Source organism: Melopsittacus undulatus, chromosome 12 (assembly GCF_012275295.1).
Source record: "Melopsittacus undulatus isolate bMelUnd1 chromosome 12, bMelUnd1.mat.Z, whole genome shotgun sequence".
Taxonomy (NCBI): Eukaryota; Metazoa; Chordata; class Aves; order Psittaciformes; family Psittaculidae; genus Melopsittacus; species Melopsittacus undulatus.
Genome location: NC_047538.1, coordinates 21,571,086 through 21,580,304, shown reverse-complemented (window position 1 = coordinate 21,580,304; position 9,219 = coordinate 21,571,086). Strand labels below are relative to the sequence as shown.

Genomic DNA, 9,219 nt, shown 5'->3' with positions numbered 1-9,219 from the left:
CGCACCCTTCTTGGCTGGGAGGGCACCACGGCCTTGTCCTGGGGGGGCACCGAGGCCTCCTCACTGCGGCACCGAGGCCTCAGGCCCCGGCACGGCCGTACCCGGTGCCCCCGCTGCGGAGCGCGGCCCCTTTAAGGCGCGCGGGCGGCGCGGCCCCGCCTGGCCCCGCCTCGCCGGGCGCTGTGGGGCGGCCTGAGGGACGCGGCCGCCTCCCGGCGCGCTCCGCTCCGCTCCGCTCCGCTCCGCAGGGCAGGGCCGGCGGAGGGGCTGGCTCGGGCCGGCCCCGCGGGCGGACCCAACGGCAGACGGACCGACCGACGGACACACAGACACAGACAGACGGACGGACACAGACACAGCCTGGCGGAGGGCAGCCCCATGGCTCTGGATTTATAAACACGGCGCAGATGGCGGGGCCGGGTCCCCCCGCCGGCCGCTGAGGAGAGGAGGAGAGGAGGGAGCGGCGGCAGCGGCCATGGGGCCGGCGGGGTCAGGTAAGGAGGGGCAGCGGAGCGGTGGGGAGCGGAGCGGTGGGGAGCGGAGCGGGGCCCCCATCCGGCCCCCGCCGGTGCGGGGCTGGGGCTCGGGGCCGGGCCGGGCCGTGAGGGGCCGCAGGCGGCAGGTGGGGAGCGGCGGCCGCCGTTATGTAAACCCGGAACGTGCGGCGGCGGCGGGGCGCTGACGGGAAACTTTGGTTCTGTCGCGTTCTGTGTGTTTGAGCCTCGGAAAGCGGTGCCGGGGGCTCGGGGGGAGCCCCGCACTGCGGGAGCCCGAGGGGACACCGGTTGGGGGGTGCGCCCCAAGGGTCGGGTGTTGCCTCGTTCCCCCTTTCAGTTTTGATGTGTTTTGATGTGTTTTCCGTGTCCGCCCCACATTCCCGTCGGAGCCGGTGGGCTCCCGCTGGCACACGAGTCCCGGGCGCCGTTGGGCCGGGTGGGGTAATGCGGGCCCGGCCCCTGAACCGAGCCGGGGGGAGCGTGGGCCCGGCAGCGGTGGAAGGACGGAGCTGGCTGAGCTGGCGCTGTGTGTGCAGCGGTGCTGTGTTCATGCTCACGGTGGGCAGCAGGGCCGGTGGCTGCAGGCAACAAGTGTATGTGTCCCTGAAGGCCGCTGCAGCGTCGGCACTGACTGCCGGTCCGTGTGATTTCCTGTTCCCTCTGCTCCCTCGGCCCTCCCCCGGCTCCCGTGCCCTGACAATGCACAAAGAGCAGGCTGCAGTGGGTGCAGGCAGCTGCCTGCCATGTGGGCTGCTGCCAAAGCCACTGAAGCAGCAAAACCTGCAGGACTCTGGGGCTGCCTGCGGCCAGGGGCTGTGCTGACCCCATCCCTCCTTCCACCGCTTTGAACCCTGTGGATGTCCCTGCTTGTGCAGCCTGCGGGAGCTTCTGCCTGCGCTGGAGGCTGGGGCTGCTCCCTGAACTTTGTGTTTTGGGTCAGCTCAAGAATCCGCCCGAGAGGACAGCGCTGATCTGTGCGATGGGGAGTTCCGAACGCCTCCCTTTCTGCTCACAGGCATTTATGGCTTGAACTCTGTCTGCGACCTCTCCCTCGGTATTTGCACGAAGCAAAGGTTGGTGTTCTGAACGCCTGAAAACATCGGGGTTTTGCTGAATACGGTCTTTCTAATCTGGCTGTGGTGGATGTGGTGTTCTGCTGGTATTCTTTGGCTGCGTGGGGTGAGAGTTTTTCCGTTTAGTGTAGGGGTTTTATCAGCAAGGTTAAGTTTTAGTTTGCATGTGCTTTACAGATAAAGGTTTGGTAACAGTACTGATTCATAAAGGAATGTGAGTTGGGACAACTGGGTGAGTGTTTCCATCGCCTCTGAAAGTGGTGGCAGAACTCGTGGAGGGCTCCAGTGAAAGCTGTTTTTTCTTGGATGGCTTTAGTGAAGTTGTACTTAATTCCCTGAATTTCACTGCTGACTCGTTGGGTAACTCTGGGATACAGCTCATCTGCCTGGGTCTGCCAGCTCTGCACAGAGGCCATGCCTTGGGTGGGGAATACAGCAAGCAAGGCTCACACAGTGTTTGGAGGCTCAGTCCCAAGATGCCATGGGAGGGAAGTTCTGCGTGTGACGGTGTTTTATAACTTCAGTTGGGCAAGTTTCAGTATGAGAGAAACTCTTGCAAAATGTGTTTAGTTTATTGAAAGCAAATGCACTCAAACCTCGGTTTGTTGTTGCCAAGAGGGAAAAAGTAGAAGCTATTTTTGGTGCGAGAGAGGAGATGGGGCACGCACGAGTCTGGGGCAGGAAAACACTGGTACTTTGTTCTTCTGGCTTCATGTGGGTGGTGGTTTCTGTTATTTAGCTGCGTGTTTCTGCCAAGTTGCAAAACATACCTGGTTCTGAAAACCCTGCGGAGGTCAGGGCTGGCTCCGAGGAGCTGGTGCTGGGCCCGAATGGGAGCACCTCCCAGCCTGGTGTCTCCAGCGCTGGAGAAGTGGGTGGATGCTTCTGGCTTCACAGCTCTGAGCACCACGGAGGGGACTGGGGTGAGTTTTGGTGACAGGCTCTGGACTGAAACCATAAACTTGCTTCACGCAAGCCACCGAGCAGCTGCTGCTTGGCAATACCTTTCACTTGCTAATGGCTGTGGTTGGATTGGAACCAAGTCGCCTGGAGTGCAGGTTGTACCAGTCCCTGGAGCCATCCTGCGCTAAATCCAAAGAGGGTTTGGTTCAGGCTGGTGTTCATGTCTTGTAATTAGGAGCTGCAGTCTGGTAAAGGCAGTTTTGTTATGATTGGTGGTGAAGGCGTGCATGCAGCTGTGCTGATAGCTGCTACCAGTCTCATCTCCATGGCAGCTCTGGACTGCGCTAGCTGCAATTGGGTCATAGCAGACGTCTTCATCTTCCATGGCATGGCTGTAAATTACTTGTCCCCTTGATGGCTCCTTCTTGGTGGTTCTTCCTGCTGCTGGTTCTGCTTGGCAGTGGCCTCTGCTGAAATGCAGTTCTGTTTGCTTTCAGGTCATCCTGAGAGAAACCTGTGTGAAGCCAACCATGATTTACATGTTTGAGATACTGTCATCTTCTCAGCTCTTTGGGGATGATGATCTCCCCAGTTTCTAGATGAGGAGGTAGGAAAGGAGGATTCAACTGGTACATTTTCAGAAGTGGGTTTTGGGCAGCTAATTTGAGCAATTGCAAAGGGACATGGGCTTGAGAGGCCTGTGTTTGGGGTGCAGTGCTGCCCATCCCTAACCCAGTGTCTCATCCTGACCAGATCACTAGGCAGGTCTGAAAACTGGGGCAAGGGAGGTTACATGAGGTTCAGTGTGTCAGAGCAAGTCTGCTGGAGAGCTGCTGAAGAGGAGTCTCTTTCTCTGGGAGTGCTTTACCTGTTCACTGTGAGGGCTTGTTACTCCCGATGGCAGAGCACTGGTTCCCTCCAGGGTTTTGTGCCTGCAAGCAGTGATCCCCCAAATGCAGACCATGGGCTAGATGCAGGGGTGCTTGGGGATGGAAATTTAGGGCAATGTGTTCTTAAAAGGACTGTTATCTTTGTGCAGCTGCATTGATGAGAGCTGTGGCTTCACTGAGAGATGTCAGTGGAGAGCAGGGTCACCTCTAATGGAGCTAGAAATGAGGTACAGCAGCACCCAGTCGCCTCTGTGATTAGTGACTGAGGCTCTTGCAGCTGCTTAAGGATTTGGCCATCATGAGGTCATGGATTTTCATCTAGGATGCTGTGGCACAGGCTCTTGCAGGGCTTTGAAGGGCCTTTGCTGAGTATTGACATAGGAAAGTGGTAGAGGATTGCTATTTGTGGCTGGACTTGTGCTGGCACACAGGTGTCAGAGTCTCCAGTTTGCCCTGTAACGTCGAAGGGATAGATCTTTGTATCACAGTAGAAAATGGAAATGCATTTCACTTAATGAGCCTGTCTGGAGCAGAGATGCTTCCTAAAAAAGGACTGAAGAGGGGAGCTGGAGCTCCAAAACAAAGAGCATAAATATGCCCACAAAAGCCTGGTCAGAGGGAGGGAGGAATTGGGTAGGAAGGGGAGGATGACGGAGGAGCAGAAGGAACTGAGTGATTTGGCAGTTTTGGGAAGTGATCCCTGACCTGTGCACGAGGCAGCAATGGGACTCTTGTGGGAGTTGAGAAATCTGGGTTTCTCCCCCAGTCCTGCTCCCTACCCCACTCGTCACTTCCCTTCTAGAGGCCACCACTTCTCCCTTCTTGCCAACCTGCCTCTGGCAACTGGAGCCTTTCTGGGCTGTTCCTTGTTAAAGGCAAGGAGGGGATGTTTTTGGTGAGTGGGCAGTGCTCACATGGTGCTGCCCCTGCCAGCATCATGGTGGGAAGCTCAGAGAGATGGGACGTGGTTGTGGTTGGCCAGGCAGGAAGAGGCACTGATTGCTGCGGACGCTGCTGCTGACAGTGCGTGCCTGGCTGCTGGTCTGGATTAGGCTTGGAGAGGTCTGGAAAGGAGTTCTGCCTGCAGGGGAGAGGTGCTGGCATTGGAGGAAAAGCAGTAAAGATGGAGCTAGATGGCTGGGATTGCTATTACAGTGGCTGGAGAAGAGCTGGGGCACAGGGGCAGACGGCAGGGTTATGTGCCTGCTGGGTGGCATGGAGGATGTTGATAATGGTTAGTGCTCTCAAGCGCTTTATAGCTGCGGAGCACTGAATAAACATTAACGAATGTGTAGGATAGCAGCTTTGTCTACTTACAGAGAAGGGAAGTTAACTCCAAATTAACTTTATGATCCGTGAAACTGAAGGTTATTTAAAAAAATAGTAACATAAATGGAAATGCTGAAGTTTTCCAGACTCGCTGCTTGTTGTTTAATGCCTTCCATTTTTTCACTCCCAGTCTATGTTTTTGGCTCAGGAACAAATTACAGGCAATAGCAGCTTACGCTTGGATTTGAACCCACATTGCTCTTAGTCAGCTGAAATATTTCCCCTTATCGCCGCTCCCATAATGTTTGTTTTAGACTGGATAGCATCATGGCTTTTCTGCTCACAGTGGGAAGAAGGCGCTGTCTGAGACAGCCCAGCACCTTGGAAAGAACTGATTTCAAAGCTGGTTTGGTTCCTGGACAAGGTACCCCTTCGTTTTCCACCGAGAGCTTTGTAGCAAGGCTGTATCCCAGAAAGGTTTGTGGCATCAAAAACCCAGGAGGCAGCAGATGGATGAATTGTTGACAGATTTAAAATCATATGACAAACATAAAGCATTCAGATGTGAGGCCAAGGCAGGAGGAAGGTTGCAGGGGCACGTGGAGGCAGAAGGGTCGAGTAAGTTGTTCTGGCTGGGAGGAGATGTGCATGCGAGGGCAGACTCCAGTGGGTTCAGCCTGCCAAGGGGAAGGGAAGGCTTTCCAGAAGAGGGATGTGGCAAGGAGAGAGCTCCTATCAAAGGGCAGGGAGCCCTCCTTGTCCTGGTGGGAAGAGGAGCAGGAAGAGGGCCAAGCCCAGCCTCAACAGCGGTGGTGAGGCCAAGAGGAGTGGGGCTGCCCTGGGAGGAGGCAACGTCATGGGGCCCGAATGGTTTCCTCCTGTGGGAAGCGGTCAGAGGAGAGTGCCGGGGCCGCAGGGACTGCTCGGGTATTGTCTGTGGGAGCTGCGGCTCTCCCGGTGGGTGGTGCGTGTGTCAGGGAGGCAGAGCCGGCAGGATTTCCTCTCTGCGGCGCTGGCTCCCGGGTTAATAACTAACCAAGCAGTCTGGGTTTATCCTTTCATTGTGGAAGAGAATTATTTACATAATACCACTCAGCGTAATCTTTATTTAGCATTGTTTCCCTGGTGTAACTGGACACAGTGGCAGTGCTCAGAAAGGCAGTTTCTGCTCAAATATGTGGGGAGTTAACCCTTAACCATCCGAGCGAGCTGCTCCCTGCCTGTGCAGGGAACTGACTGTAAACTGATGGAACACTCCAGTGCTGTGGCTATCTTTCACCCAAGTTTGAATCCTCTTCAGGCTGGTGCTTTGTGCTGGTACCTGAATGCTTCTCACCAGCTTCCTCAACAACACAGTTAAGGTTTGTCTTGTGCATGTTGGGGCAAGACAGTGGTTTGTATTGTGCTCTCCTGCGTCTCTATGTTGGAGAAGGCAGAATGAAAGAAGTGTGTCAGGCCGTGGGTGGAGGATGACAGGATTTGGGAAGGTTCCTGGTGCGAATCATCCCATTGTCTGCGATGGGTCCTGGAGGACTCGCTGTCTCCCAGGAGGGCAGGTTTCATCCTCAGGGAGTGTGTAGTTGTAAGGTCTGGAGGCTTAGGTGGTTGTGTAAAGAGCTGGGACCCGATTCCTGTGGCACACTGTGGTGGAGGACTGAGCCCTGGGCTTGGGTTCCAGTGGGATGTGGTGGGAGAGTTGAATCAGTGAGCAGGATGGCAAGGCAGAGCCAAGCTTCCTGAAAGTCTGCCTGTACCTCCAGCTGTGCAGTGCTGGCTGCAGAGGGTGGAGGGTGTCTTTGTGCTGTGGGATGTGTGGGCCTTTAACAAGCTGTGGCAAACAATGGAAAGTTGGCTTTCTTCTGAAAATAGTTTAAAACCTTGTAAAATCACTCCCAGCAGCTCCATTTTTATAGGACCAGGTCTCAGCTGCACGGTACTTGAGTGCATTGTAAATAGCTCCGTCTTTTGCCTCTGCAAACCTGATGAACACGCAGCGCTGCAGGAGGACGGGTTCACACATGGTTTATCGGTGGCAGCACCTGGCTCATAGAGCAGAAGCACTCTGCAGCTCTGCAGAAGTGTTTACTGCTGAGGCCTTGTGATCTCTTTGGCTGATGTTGCAAGGAGCTGGTTGAGCCAAGTCCCCAATGATGTATGCTGAGCCCTGGTGGTGCACACACAGTCCAGGCTGGACGTTGGCATAGGATGACCTCTCCTGTCAGCCTCACCTACAGGCAGTGCAGGGCCTGGGTCAGTTTTATGTTGGTGATGTGGAGGTTACCCCATCGAGCCTGAGACGTGCTGGGACAAAGGTAACTTGTTAACACACTCCTTGAACCAATTACACCTGGCAGGGTGAGTTTGCATTGGATCAGTGTTGAGACGTGTGACTGCAGCATTCCTGATCCCACTGCTTGGAGCCCTAAAGGTTTGTCTACTGACTAGTCAAGCCCTTGCTGTGAGTGTCATGCGATTCACGATATGTGCTATGTAAATCCTGGGTGTGTAATAGTGGTGGTGGTTGCTATCAGAGCTGTGAACTCCAGGAAGTTCCTCCAGTCGTTAGCCTGGGGCTGTTTTTCCTGCATCAGAACCTTAAATAACTGTGTCCCCTCTTTGGCACTAGAGTTCTGCTTGGTAAACTCCTTCCTGTTGGAAAGGTTCCCTTGATCAAGCCTTTGTTTTTCTGTAGGGACCATGTCATATAATTCCATTAATAAACCTTTAAAGTCCCATCTTGCAAGCAGTTACAGCTTTCTTTTCCCCCTGCCTTTGCTGCAGGGTTTCAAGCTCATGCCAAAGCCTTGGCTTCGTTTCTAGGTCACCGGCCTGCCCTTTCATTTCCCCCTCACGCTGAAGCTGGACGGCTTGTTTTGATTTGGTAATATGTGAGGTGGTGTCCCCAGACAAAACCAGGCAGGCTGGTGAAATTCATGGTTCCTGCAGCCTTGTTCCTGGGCTGTGTGTGAATAATAATTTCCAAATGCTAGACCAGAGGTGATTAAAAACTGTCAAAGAAATAAAACGCAGCTAAGTCTGCGTTACAGGGATCTGTGTCCAGGGTTTTGGGAGACTTCTCTGACCTGGGAATGGAAAAAGCCTTCAATATCCTTACCAAAGGCTTTCTAGTCTTAAATAAATGTCACTTGGGAGGTGCTGATGAGGCAGCCTGAGATTACCCAGGCTGTGCAGGACATTGTGTGCCTGGGGTTGGTAGCTCTGCCTCTCTGTGCTCTGCAGAGGGGTTTGGGATCCTGAGCTGCTGTCGTGATGTGTTTGCACAATGTGCCCCAGGTACCCAAGCAGCTCGGCTGTGGGCTTGTGGCTGAAGCCACTGAGCGTGACTGGCGAAGGGTGGAAGGCTGAAAGGGTTCTCTGCAGCCTGAGTGGATGTGAGGAGCTGAAAATCCTACCGGGGAGCAGCACACGGTGTCTGTTGCTTGCTCTGAGAGAGTACAAGTGCTTGGTTTGTGCTGAGCTGCAAGGTAATTGGATGTTCAGAGGTTTTTATGCAGCCCCGGTGTTGGGGCCGTGAAGCAGTTGTCATGTCATCAGTTAGATGCATCGAGCATCTTTATTTTTGGAGCAAATGATCCTGCTGACAGCGTGTACAGGAGGTGTCAGCCAGCCCTTTTCTTCTTCCTCTCTATTTTTAATTCTTCGCTTGTAGGTTTTAGTCTTGGCTTTGCTTCACTCTCTTGACAGGGTAGCTGCTAAACAATCTTTGGGTTTTGATTTTTGATGCCTCTGTCTGTCTGAAGATGCCACGATTAGAGATGCGTGTAAAGAGTTGCTGCGGTTTTGGTCCAGAACCAGCCAGCTGCCAGCAGTGTTCCTGAGGGCTGTGTGGTGATGGACTGAGCAGCACTGCGGGATCTTGGGTTTTCTCCAGCATTATGAAACCAAAGCAAAGAGAGAAGTCAGCATGTACCTGAAGGGTTGTGTTTTTGTCCTGGCTCTCTCGCTGTGGAATGCTAAGGTTTGCATCTTCTCTGCTGAGATTGATGCTCTTGAAATCTAGAGCACTTCTGTGAATGTCCTACCCTGCCAAGAGCCGGTGAAAGCTGAGAGCCAGGGAGTTTGGTTTGCCCAGAGGTTTGCTGCAGAGGCAGACACAAGCATGCAGGCACCCCGGTTGCTCCTGCTTCCCCTGCCAGAGACGGTGTGAGTTCTGCTATCTGTTTCAGTAAGACAAGAACTTCAAGCTCCATCTGTGGCTTATGTTTTTTTGCACTTTGTTCAGTTGTGCTTTTTAAATGTCTGTGGATTTCTTCTCGGCAGGAGGTTTTCTTCCCCACACAATGTATTATTGTGTTTGTCTTGCTCTAGTTCCTCCTTTTATGCGGAAACACCTTGAACCTTTGGCTGAGTTGGAAGATGGGTGCCGAGTCAGGCAGCAGGCGTGGGGCTGTTCCAGGAAGGACATGTCTGTGCACGACTTCAGGCTTGAGTTACCCGCTGGCTGCTTGAGGCATTAGCTGTGTTTGGCTAACGCAGGCACTCCCCTGTGTTTTGATCAGGCAGTCTACACCTACTTATTTTTGTTTCATGCAGGCTGATCCCTAGGGTAAAGGAGCCAGAAATAAG

The 9,219-nt window shown here is 53.9% G+C and overlaps 1 protein-coding gene across 9 annotated transcripts in view; it reads left to right on the top strand.

The window, feature by feature from the left end:
• The first annotated feature begins 235 nt into the window (after nt 1–235).
• Nucleotides 236–9,219, top strand: part of NCOR2 (nuclear receptor corepressor 2) — a 218,771-nt gene continuing 209,787 nt past the window's right edge. For all 9 annotated transcript variants that reach the window (XM_034068507.1, XM_034068506.1, XM_034068502.1 and 6 more), the window contains exon 1: nt 236–494. The gene's annotated coding sequence lies outside the window, so the exon portion shown is untranslated. The remainder of the gene's footprint in view (nt 495–9,219) is intronic.